The sequence below is a fragment of the Rhyacophila brunnea genome, unplaced genomic scaffold (assembly GCF_057557595.1).
Source record: "Rhyacophila brunnea isolate RB1 unplaced genomic scaffold, BYU_Rbru_1.0 scaffold_14, whole genome shotgun sequence".
NCBI lineage: Eukaryota > Metazoa > Arthropoda > Insecta > Trichoptera > Rhyacophilidae > Rhyacophila > Rhyacophila brunnea.
The window spans coordinates 7,147,225-7,160,218 of NW_028232796.1; the positions used below are offsets into that span (position 1 = coordinate 7,147,225).

The following is a 12,994-nucleotide window of genomic DNA, read 5'->3' on the forward strand; positions in this document are numbered from 1 at the left end:
AATCATTCATCTCACTGGCAGAAAACAATACTAGATACACATAATAACACTATATTACAATAATAATATATCTTTTTCTCTAACGCGTTTCCCCAGTACCTAGTGTGTACCTAGGTACCTACTAATAATTATTAGGTAATTTTTTTTTTTTTTAGTATTAATATTACTTATAGCAAATTTACAAGCCAGATTACACACTATTCATCTTCAAATAACCTACATAATACTTAATTAAATTGTAGACAATGCCTACTATTTTAAAATTCACGATTATCGTTTATTTTTTAGATACTTATGCACCTCCTGGACCACCAACCGTGCCGTCTTGCAGACATAATACAATAACATTCAAGTGTGTTACCCTCTTCATGGAAGACATTGTGCATCAATAAAATGTATCTGTCATCATCAGACAGATGCCAGCCGTTTAGCAAAAAAAATGTCTGTAAAATAATTTGCAACAAGAGAAGAGGAGCGACGGGCGAGCGAGTGCAAGTCTGCAAGCAGGCATTCTCATTGATCCTTAAGGCTTGAATTCACTAGGGAACAAAATGTATCGCAACATGACGCCCAACTTTGAATCTACGTGCCGGCGCAACGTTGCGCTCTGTCGCCCATCGTTGCATGCAACATATCCGGCTTTTCTACGTGACGCGAGACATGTTACACGATGTCGCTTCCCTTGTACCTTGTACTCACTAGGGGACAAAATGTCTCGCAACATGGCGTGCAGCATTGAGTCTTCGAGCCGCCCCAACGTTGCGAACGCAACATAGCGAGGCTTTTCTACGTGATCCGCGACATGTTGCATGTGTACGTTCCACGAGCGAGCGCATAGATTCCCGCCCATCAGTGACATTAGTTCTGCTTCAGATTTTGTCAAGTATACACAGGTGCGCATCATGTCGCTCAACACGGCAGTAGTGTGGGGAAATGAGATTATTCTTGAACTCCTAGAACTGTACCAACGCCACACATTGTTATGGGACACGTCAAACCTTGACTACAAAAACAAAATAAAGAAAAACGACGCGTGAGAGGACATTAGCAAAGCGTTGAAATTGCCAAGAAAGGAAGTAGAGGCGAAATTACATACCCTTCGCTCGCAGTTTGTTCGCGAAAAAAAAAAAAATCTCATCGTCCAAAACTTCCGGCACTGTGGATACTTTGGATACGCAAGTAAGTTTCCCTAATGGAACTGCCAAAAAATTCTCAGTGTCATCTCAGGGGGGGTCATTTGTAATTCTCCAGCTTTCTAACACAACAATTTTCTATTTTTAACAAATGTACATTTTTTTGTATTTCGCCACGAATAGAAAACGTATGCAAACGCACAAACAAACATGCTAGCGTGCACGTGTCTACAGACTTTGTTTTGATTAAATCTCATAAATCCGTATGATACGGGCTGCCCAGACTACATTTAATCGATAACAATGTGTGCAGGTGAATACGTGCGTAGACTTCCAAATGTTTGTAACGTGAATTTGTTAAGCGATATAAGTTTACAAACAAAGTGGGTATTCTACAAAAAGATCATACAATACCTTCTGGTTATAATCCAAACAACTCTCTTCAGGTTCTCAATTTCATTAAATATATTAAATAAATATTTATATTGAAAAGGTGAAGTGCCACTGGCTCAAACCGCTGGTAAAAGAAGTTCCTACGTAGAACAGGCCAAACATTTGGAGCGGATAATTAGTCTAGACTTCATCGCGAGTTGCATGAGCGTTTCCACCCTGGCCGCGGCCTAATTGTTATGATATTTTCGTTCGCTTCTTGCAGGCTCAAATTTAAAATGTTTAATTTCTCAATACTTCCAGCCAACATTTGTCCTCGTGAAGAAAATCACAACCCATATTTTCAGCATCGAAGAAAGAATTTATTTCTGCTCCAAATATTTATTTAAATATGTAGATGTTGAATTTATTACGGAACATTTGATTACTATTTAATTACAACAAATAAATAACATGCTAATTATAATATCTAATGGTCATCTAATGCCGGCACAACAGCTGTCTCCTTGTGCTCCCCGCAGAGTGCGCCACTGATAAGTACCATCATCAGTAGGCGATGTATCTGTAGTAGGTAATGCTGTGCACATCATATTTCTCCTAGGCAAGGATAATACTATTCTATTGTTTGCTGTCCGTATTAAACTTTTATTGCTTACATTTAGCTTGAAAAATCCACACATTTTTGACGAATTGCCTACTGAGAATACGTAGTATGTTAGGGGAGGACATCTCCAAACAAAATGTATTGATTTCTTCATATCGATACCAGTATATTTTTTTACGATCATGAATGAGAACGACTAAAAAAAAGTACTTTTTTTAATTACTACTCAAATAGAATAATACAAAAATTAAATCCATTAGCATTTGAATCATTATTCATAATATAAATTCGTGATCATTTTAGTAAATTGTTGTTGTATAAAAAACCCCTTCTTTTTTGGTAATCTTCAACTCGCGCTAGAGGAGTTGCCTATATTACAGTGGTTCTCATGTGCGGCCACCACAGGATATCGCTGCGGCCACCAGCGCTTTATAAAATATTATAAAAATTTATTTATAAAATTATGAAATTGATTGAATATACATGAATTTTCTTAAATTTCTTTGGACGTAAACCATAAAGATTTTAATGAAAAGCTTCAAAGTGATATAAAAGGGTCAATTTTATTCCTAAAGGATTTTAAGCCGCGTATTAGTTCGATCAATAAACAACTACAAAAATATAACCTAACGATAATAAAATTACGAACACAACTTCTTAATTAAAATTAAAGCATAAAACAATAGTGTCTTCAATCTCAAAATCTGGAACTTGATAAAAGGTTCAAAGAATTGATGTTTTTTAAAACTCTTTGTTTCGTAACTTCGCCCTTTCAGATGATGAAAAATGAAAATTTCTCAGGATTACAAACGTTCAGTATTTAATTTAATTAAATAGTACCGACAGTAAAGCACTGTGAGAATGGACACGTAATGTCGATAATTTTTTCCGAAATGCCTCGTTGGATGTGCTATACCAGACCTTGTAATAAGCGTACTGGTATACGCCAAAACACTTGGCTAGAGGGATCAAGAATGCCTCTCGACAAAGTTGTGCATTTTATTTATTGTTGGGCCGAAGAATTTACTTCTCTAACATTTTGTAAAAAGCAGCTGGAAATCAACAGTTCAACAGTCGTTGAATGGAATAGTTATTTGCGTGAGGTGTGCGCATGGAAAATCTCGCAAAATAATACAGAAATTGGAGGCCAGGGACTGCACGTCGAAATCGATGAAAGTTTGTTTGTGCGCCGAAAAAATAATGCCGGGCGAATTCTACCGCAGCAGTGGGTCTTCGCTGGAATCTGCCGGGAAACTGATGAATGCTTTGTCGTTACCGTTCCGGACAGATCAGCAGCGACCCTTATTCCTATAATCATTGAAAAAATAAGGCCTGGATCAATAATTTATAGTGATTCTTGGCGTTCATACAACGAAGTGCGACTTCATTTCGAGCATTTTACTGTAAATCACAAACGTCATTTCGTCGACCCTGTAACCGGTGCTCACACACAGAAGGTGGAGCGAATGTGGGGATCGGTGAAAACAGGCAATAAAAAGCGCAGGGGTACAAAGAGAAAACATTGCTCCAGTCTTATTTATATGAATATATGTGGAGGAAGAGATTGAACGTTCGTGATCCATTTAGAGTAATTTTACAAGATATTGTTAATTTTGAGATTTTTAATAGACAGAGAACGGGGTAAAGTGTGTAATATTTATAGTGTGTATAGATAGTCAGTTCTAGTGTTGGCTTAAGAATGTTTATTTTAGTATTTTGACTTGGGTATTTTGATTATTTTGTTATATGTACCTACCTATATTTGTTTTTAAACCCATGTTAAATATATACAAATTGTTTGATGAATGTACCTATTTTTTAATTCAAATATGTACCTATAGGTATGTAGGTTTAGCAGTCTTTTTATGATGTTTTGGTTTAAGAGTATTTATTTTATATGAAGTATATTTTTGACTCCAACATTTTGATCATTTTGTTATATGTACCTACTTATATCTGTTTTTAAAGCCATGGTAAATAAATATTAATCGTTTGATTAACATTATGTTTAATTTAAATATGTAGATATAATATGTAGGTTTATTGGTTTTATATGATGTTTTGGTTTTTTAATACTTAATGTATTATACTTATCTTATATTTCATTATAATATATAGGATTACCGATGTCTTGCATTTTTGCTATTATTGTTGTTTAGCTTATATGTTAAATAAATACCATTTATTTAGTTAATGCAGTTTTTAATTTATAAAACCCCACACTATTAATAATGCACATTTCAGCTATTTTCAGGCTTAGGTATATTAATTAATATCTAAAATTCAATTGATATTTTTAATAATTGAGTACCTATGGTTATTTGTTTAAGCGTCTAAGGTTTCATTTAAAGTAGACCTAGAAGATAATGTAGTAGGTACCTAGTTATTTTATTTGCAAAATATCAATTCAACGTTGAATGTAAAACACGAATAAAAGAGTAGGTAGGTACCCACCTAACATAGATTCATCTATTTCCAAAGGCAGGAAATATAAATATTTGGGGACAGTAAACGCGGTAGGTAAATTTTGGTGGTTATTACAGATGGTGTTGGTAAGTATTTAAAAATCAATTAAATCCTGCCTAAACCAAACCATAATAGTTTTGGTGTACTTTGGGCGATAGATATGACAAAATTGTGTACACTTTTTCATTCATACCCAATAATAGATTTCTAGCAAATACCTAAATGCCAAAATATGTAAATACGTAAAATAAATATTAATAAATAATATGAAAACATAAAAACTGCTGCATGTCCATTTTCGATCATGTCGAACTATATTTTGTTTAATTATTTTATATTAGGTACAATCCACTGACGTATTGATGATCCCCACGAATAATCCACTGTTTGCTAGATAAACATAACTAGGTACCTATCTAAATATTTACGATTATAAAAGTAAGTATATACCTAGTATGTATAGACTATAAAGTATCATTCCGAAATACAACAATGTATAGGTACCGTGAGATGAAGTGATTTCAAATTGTTGATAGTTGTAGGTACCTATGTATCGAAAGGGCGGACGATAGAATTGGCCATGGACGAACTATTTTTAAAAATGTTTAATAACACAATGAATAAGTACTGATTGAAAATTATAAAACATGATATAAACACACATAGCTAAGTACTATATAAATGAATCAACAAAATGATTAAGCAGTCAGCGTACACGTTTCAAATACTTTGCTGATAGATATTATGTAACGCGATATTTAACAAAAAATCACAAATCTACTTCAATTTTAACAGTAGTGACAAAAATGTTTGCGAAATCTCCTAGTCACGCGGTTGGGTATCACTGCTCGCAACAGAATATGTTTGATGATAATTTATTAGGTACCTACTTACTAATTGGTCAACGTATACAATACTCCGATGATAATTTATTACCTACTGACTGATTGGTAAATGCTTTTGTCACGCCGGCCAATGCTTTTGCCACGCCGGCCAAGGACACGCCCGCTGTGTGAAAAGCTGAGGGCTGCAATTATTTTGTTTCCATTGTATCCGGTTTAACCGAACAGTACCAAATATATTATTAATATCTCACATTTCATTTATATATAATTACATTTTAATTATTACAATTGTATCCTTTATTTTTAGTAAGTATCTTACAATTATATTTTGATCGTTTTAAATTTTTGTATCCTTTTTTATGCGTTTTCGATATTTCCTTAAAAAAACAAAAACAAATAAATTATGTATTTCTATATAAATGCAGAGGTAGCGTATTATCCTGTCATAATAACGTGTCAAATTTAATAAATTTAACTAATTGACATATTTTTTGGGTTTTGTTAGCCTGTAAATATTATTTAACAATATTTTATCATTGCTATTTGCAAATATTTTTACCTGTTCATTTTTTGTACCCTATGAAGAAAATAAAATAAAAACAAATTAATCATACATATTAGTTTTATTTCGTAGTTCTGGTCTCGAAATGGTTAACTCATTAGTAAAAGTATGTAGAAGTGCAAATCAGCCACTACCACAAACATTCAATAACAAAAGCGCCACTTTGAAAAGATGAGATGCAAAACCTCCACTATTAAAAAAATAATTGTTTTTTTTGCAGTAACAGTACTAAAATTGCTTGATTTTGAATTGCGAATCTAAGAACAAATCTAATAGGATGAGAATACAATTCAAAAACACTCAAAAAGGTGTAAACGGGATATTAAAATCGTTAAATACTGAACAATTTGCATTTGTGGATAGTGGCGGTTATGCTTTTACACCCCTCATATAGTACCTACGTAGTTGAACTATTGACACTTCTTCGAATGATCTTTCAATAAATTTATTTTATGAAGTAGTGTTCTTGCGTGTGTGCGCCACTGATAATTCCACTTAATGTTTTATTACACTTAGTAACTTCTTTACTTTTATCACATAACTATAAGAAATAAAATCAGTTCATTGCTCATTTTTTTGTTAAAAAAATATATTTCTCTATTATTTTATAAGCTACTATTGAGTAGATAAACATCAAATAATTAGGCACGTGCAAGTCTATTATAGAATATAGTAGACCTACTATTTCTATTATATTATTATAATATAAATAAATATTCGCCATTACAACCGAGTTCGAGCATGTATATTGCATTGTATTTGAGCGCAATTTCAGATACCTACATCTAAAAATACACCTGACAGAAGTAGACAGGTATGTATTTTGCAAACCTGCACGTGTCTCACCGGCCACCAAAGTCGAAGTCCTGTTAAACCTTTTATATTAATTAATTTATTTCTATATCCACTTTCAATACCGAATATATCGGTATTGTCGATTTTTAAAAGCGGTATTTTGATATGGAAAAATACCGGTATACCGGTTTTGAAATACAGGTATTGCAATCTCTACGCTGTATGTATGTTTGTATGTGGCTATGTAAATCAATATCTCGACAACCGCTGCATTGATTTCGATGCGGTTTTCACTATAAAAATTATTGATATTCAAGAAAGGTTAATGATTAGAAAATAAATTGGTGATAGTGTTATTTTATTATATAAAAAACAGTAAATAAAAATAAGAAATAGCGCCGGCGTATGACATTGTGGTGCCGTTGTTCATTTCTAAGCTAAATTATTCTGCCACGAAACACTTCCTTGTGTACTCATGAAATATTCAGCGAACTTGTTTCTTATTTCTATGGCAGATTGAGGTGATGGTCTTCCTATCGTTTCCAAATTCAACAAATTATTATATCTAATTTCTCTGCGCCAAGATCCTTCCACGGTGTTATGATCCAAATCTTCGGAATCAAAGGTTCCATGTGGGGTGTAGAGTAATCTTGATTGCTTATTTCGCCTTAAAAAATTATGTAGGTATACACAAGCCATCACAACAACTTCAGCATTTGTGGGCTGTAGTGCAATAGTATTGCGAAACAAACGAAACACAACACCCATGATTCCGAATACATTTTCCACAATTCTCCTCGCTCTCGAAAGCCTATAGTTGAAAATTCGCTTTATATTTCCCACTTCGTGGTTACCGGGATATGGCTTCATCATATGTTGAGGCAGTGCAAATGCGCTGTCTCCCACCAATACAAAGGGCATGATTGCTTCATCGCGTCCCAATGGCTCTGGTTCTGCCCAATTCAGTTGGTTTTCAACCATTGCTTTATAAAAAGAAGTCTCTTGAAAAACACCGCTGTCAGATGACTTTCCTTTAGCACCACAATTAGCATATATATAAATTATAATTAGCATCTACAATAGCCAAGAGCACAATGCTAAATTGTTCTTTATAGTTGTAAAAATCACTGCCGGTATTTGGAGGTGCTTGAATCAAAACGTGCTTCCCGTCTATGGCTCCAATACAATGTGGGAAGTTCCATAATATTTCGTAATTATGAGCCTTTTCCCATTCATTTGCAGTAGCTGGGACCTAAAAGCATAAAATTAGATTTTTTTATAAGTACCTTAAAGTAATAGTTTTATTTATGAGAAATTCATTATATTTATTTTTCAGACAATACACCAGGACTCCAATGCTCAATTTTCCGAATCCCCTGACAGTATAAGTACTGAAGATACCGGTGCGGGCCCGTCGCAACTTAGTCATGAACCTATGGAGACGCCGCCGCTAACTACATCCTGCAAAACCTCGAAGAAGAGAACCATTCCATATGAAGATAAATTGGAAGAGGCATTTGAAGTTATGCGTGGGGGGCCAAAATGAACATGCTGAATTCAAAACAGGACGAATTTTCTGTATATGGACAATACGTCGCCTCAGAGCTACGTGAGATGAAAGATGTACACTCTCAACTCATGGCGAAATATTATATTAATAATATAGGTATTAATTAAAGCACGCATAAATGGTAATTTCCATTCATATATAGATACCTACCCATATATTTATATATGGCACCCACCATGGCTTAGTTAGTATAGCACCTGTCTCTGGTAAGACACGGGTTCGATCCCGCGGCTGGCATAGCATTGTGTTTTTTCAATGTTTGATCTAGTGCAAGCATCTAATGGATTAGGCGAATGGCTAACAACCATTTCTCGTAACATTAACTTCAATATTTCGTACAGTGTCTGTTAAATACTGCCTCACTTTTTTAAATAGGTACATACATACATAATATGGACGTCATCTAACATAAGAAAGAGAACATATCATCAGGTATAGAATATAGATGCTTATTGCTTGGTATCTATATCGATACTTGCAAGTGTCGATAATATCAAGGACCAAGGTGTTAAAACTTTTTAATATTTTCTTGAAAAACAACAAAAGAAAATGTTATTTTGAGACCCGTTTTCAAATATTGGGTGAAATTGGTGGTAAATTTAAAATAGATGTCATTCGTTCACATCTCCGAAAACATTACTTATTCCGATAATATACTTAACGAAAAATAATTGACTGCTAATAACTTAAATATTTATGAACAATGTAAAACATGTAACACAGCAAGGTTCCAATGAATTCGGCGAATGGTTCATAACCATTTCTCGTAGATAACCGAGTTTCTTAATATAATCTATATATTAATATGTGGTCCGCGTACTATGTACGATATAAAAAATGTATATTGGTAGGTATAGCATAGCACATCCAAAATACTATAATTTTGAATATTGTAATTAAATATTATTATTATATTTTCGACAAAATTATTTTGTCGCCAATATGTTATTACGGTGCCTACCTACTACTTAGATTTTTTTTTTCAAAATCACATATGCGATCAGTGCTTTGATACCTTTTAATATTTTTAATATCATGGAAATTCTGAAAAAAATAATATATAATAAACTTTTATCAAATTCTTTAATACGTGGATGTATATAATATTATAATTACATTTCAAAAAAAATGCGGTTGTTCTTTACTAAACATTTAAAAGTTTTCAATTATTGTTTTTTTAGTAGTTCAGCATTTTTTAAAGGTTAATTTTTTATGTTGAAAATTCACTGTTTTTGTGAAATACGGGATTTTTACATATTGTAAAATGAAAAAAAAAATTCCAAGATCTTATTTCTCGGGCTACATCTTATTTATGTTCAATTGCATAATATTTTTGATATTTAACTTCGCGTGTACCTGTAATAAAATGAACAGTTTATAAATTTACACTCGTTTACGTAGGCATGTGTAGTCAAGATCTTTCAACATGCATACATCATGTCAATTCACTTACACTAAAAACGTTGTGGAATCGCCATCAAGTGTTATAGTCCCAAGTCCCAAATTAAGATAAGTCTCCTCGTAAATAAATAAACATTTTAAACACTTTTAAAGTTGCATATCAATTGTTTGCAAATATTTGTTTAAAAAAAAATCATACCAAGTATTTTAAACAAATGTGCACGTTTTTTGTATTTCTGACGGATGGAAAACGTATGAAAACGCATGTGTGGACGTGTTTACAAATATTTTGTTTCACGAAAAGTAACGCCGTGTGGTCTTGGCGAACATCTTCTGGTTATAATCCAAACAACTCTGTGCAGGTTCTCAATTTCATTAAATATATTACAATATATACATTTAAAAAGGTGAAGTGCCACTGGCTCCAACGGCTTGTCGGTAAAAAGAATAATAAAAATTGTCTAGACACCATCACATGACATGGCCTGAAAGACAAAAATGTGCTCTAATGATATTGCAATATGACTCACTTTGGCGGCTATCGCATTTCTGCGACAAGTATGTACAACATATTCTGCGACATTGCGTAGTGTGTCCGTATTTTGAACAAGAAACATGTTCCGCGGCTTCGTTCCCGAAATGTCATGTTGCACGATTTGTCCCCTAGTGAATTCAAGCCTTGAATATCAAAAAAGACCGTGTCAGTAGTGTTTTGGAGAGAACTTTTTTGAAAAATGGTTTCCATGCTGTCGAAAATCGTGGAAGTGATCATTGTTCTAGTGCAAATGGAGAAAAGCGCAAATCGATTCAAAAATTTATTAAATCCTTTAAAGGTGCCGAACCGCATTACTGCAGAGCTAAACCTTCGCGTAGGCTTTACTTGTTGCTACATTTACGCTCCAAGCGGCCATAATATAATATTGTGAAATGTCAGACGAAATATTAAAGAATTTGTATTTTATAAGTTCATGTGCACATAAGTAAACTATTTTTTTTATTGTAGACGATCCCTACATTGTAGTATTATTATATAATATATTATGCTGTAAAAGTTACAATGTTTACCTACTTATCAAAAAATGCAATAAAGTGAAAGAAATTTAATATTATTTTTATTCATTAATCATCCCAACAGACCTGTCCATGACCAAATTCGATTTTTTTTTTTTTTTTTTTTCGACCATGTCCGATCCTAATAGGATCATATGGACCTCCACAGAGTAGAGGTTTGTATTAACAGATTTTGTTTTTACTAGAAATGGATGTCAGCCACTTGCTCAACCTATTAGGTCCATACCCTGACTCAAACACATATTGAAAAACAATATGTGTACTTGCCAGACCCAGGATTCGAACCTGGGACCCACGGCATGATAGTCCAACGCTTATGCCGCGCGGCCACCGTGGGGTATTACACAATCATAATTGTACACATAAAAGATACTCAACTTTACTTTATTGTGTGCCAAACTGTACTTAGTACAGACTTAGGGCCATTTTGAAAAAAAAGTCTGTTTTTGAGTGAATTTTTTTGAAGTTTTACTATACTTTTTAATGTTATTTATATTTCATGTTTTCGAGCTTTGAATTTTCTATGAAATTGCCAAACATTATAGTACCGAAAAATTAAGAGGTAAATTGCAAATCACAAAAATATGATTATCTCAAAATCAGATTTTTAGACTTAGGCCGGTTTGGAATGTCACTCTTCGATTATTGCTGGTAACCCTGTATCATGCTGAAACAAATGTTAATTTGTAACCATCCAAGGATGCCAAATCCAACAGTGATTACTAACTCCAAATCCTATGATAACAATCGAACTCCGCTACATCCAAACGGGTTTTGCATTTTTTTATGCGGCATCAGAATATAATATAATCAGAATATTGGATGCCCCAGGTAGTTGCACCAATTATTTATGAGTACCACGGGAGTTAAATTGGCTACAGGCCTTGTGTGCCGTGTAATGCTGACAGGAGTGGGGCCAACTCGTGAAGGCTGTTTGTCAGTAAAATCACCCGGGTCACAATCCTTAGTCATGAAGTCATAACGAAGAAGGACAACAACTACTGTCCAACAAGAAGATTTAGGCACAAGCCAAAGGCGCTGTTGTCGACTCAATGGGAGGAGCTTGTTAGTTTATAATGGAAGTGCGGTTAAAAATGGGAGGACCTTGTTAGTTCACAGTTTTAACACGTAGCCAAGAAGTTCTTGTTGGACAGTAATATGTTATTTACATAAATAATTTGTATTTTTTTCTGTTTCTGGGGGGGGTGTCCAGACAATATTATAACTCGAGCTTCAATCTTATGATCATACCGTATTTTTCCGTTAGGTGCCTCTGCTACTTAGGTGGTTGGGAGAAATAAAAAAAATGACAAGCTTTATCTATAATCTTTAACTTGTTTTCAACATATTGTAAATGAGGTATTGTTTTCTTTATTACGATTTTAAGAGAATTATTTATTTATGTTTATTAGTGTTTGAAGGGGGGTGGGGTACATGTCAGGCAAAATAATTCAAATTAGAAATTATGATGGCATTAAAATAACATTTATACACAGCAGTTCATGTAGTAGAATTCATTGATAAAAAAAATGTATAATTTTTCATACAAAGCATTCACTTCTTTGAACCCTTTTTTTATATTTACATAAATCGGAATGTTGTGATGTCAAAACTTAACCCAAATCATTTTTTACTTACGTATAATATGTAACTACTTGTACTCCTTTAATTCTCAGCATCTCAAGTTTAGTATTAGTGTTTGCTAAACAACTAATAATACTACAGAATTTTAAGACTACTTCATCATTCTGTAATACTGTTTTACACAATGTCGCTTTGAAAGCAACAGTGGGATAAGTAAAAAATACTGATTTTGAAATAATTTGTTAACTAAAAATTTATTTTGTTTTTTCTGCAGTTATAAGTATTTGATAATGGTGAGATTTTTTGTATAACATTAATAACAGTGGGTTATTTTAGTTATCCCACCATTGTTTTGAAGTTACGGGACATTTTTTAGTAAATGCACCATTGGTATTTTTCTTTTAAATGGGGTACAATTTTTTCTGTATTTGTATTGATTTATTACGTGCGTATTTTTTTGACCATGTCCAATCAATATGCGCCTCCACAGAGTGGAGGTTTGTATTAACAGATTTTGTTTTTACGAGAAATTGATGTTAGCCACTTGCTCAACCTATTAGGTCCATACTCTGA

The 12,994-nt window shown here is 33.4% G+C and overlaps 1 pseudogene; it reads left to right on the plus strand.

The window, feature by feature from the left end:
* The first annotated feature begins 677 nt into the window (after window positions 1-677).
* On the plus strand, window positions 678-8,576 carry LOC147075570 (uncharacterized; annotated as a pseudogene).
* The last annotated feature ends 4,418 nt before the right edge of the window (window positions 8,577-12,994 follow it).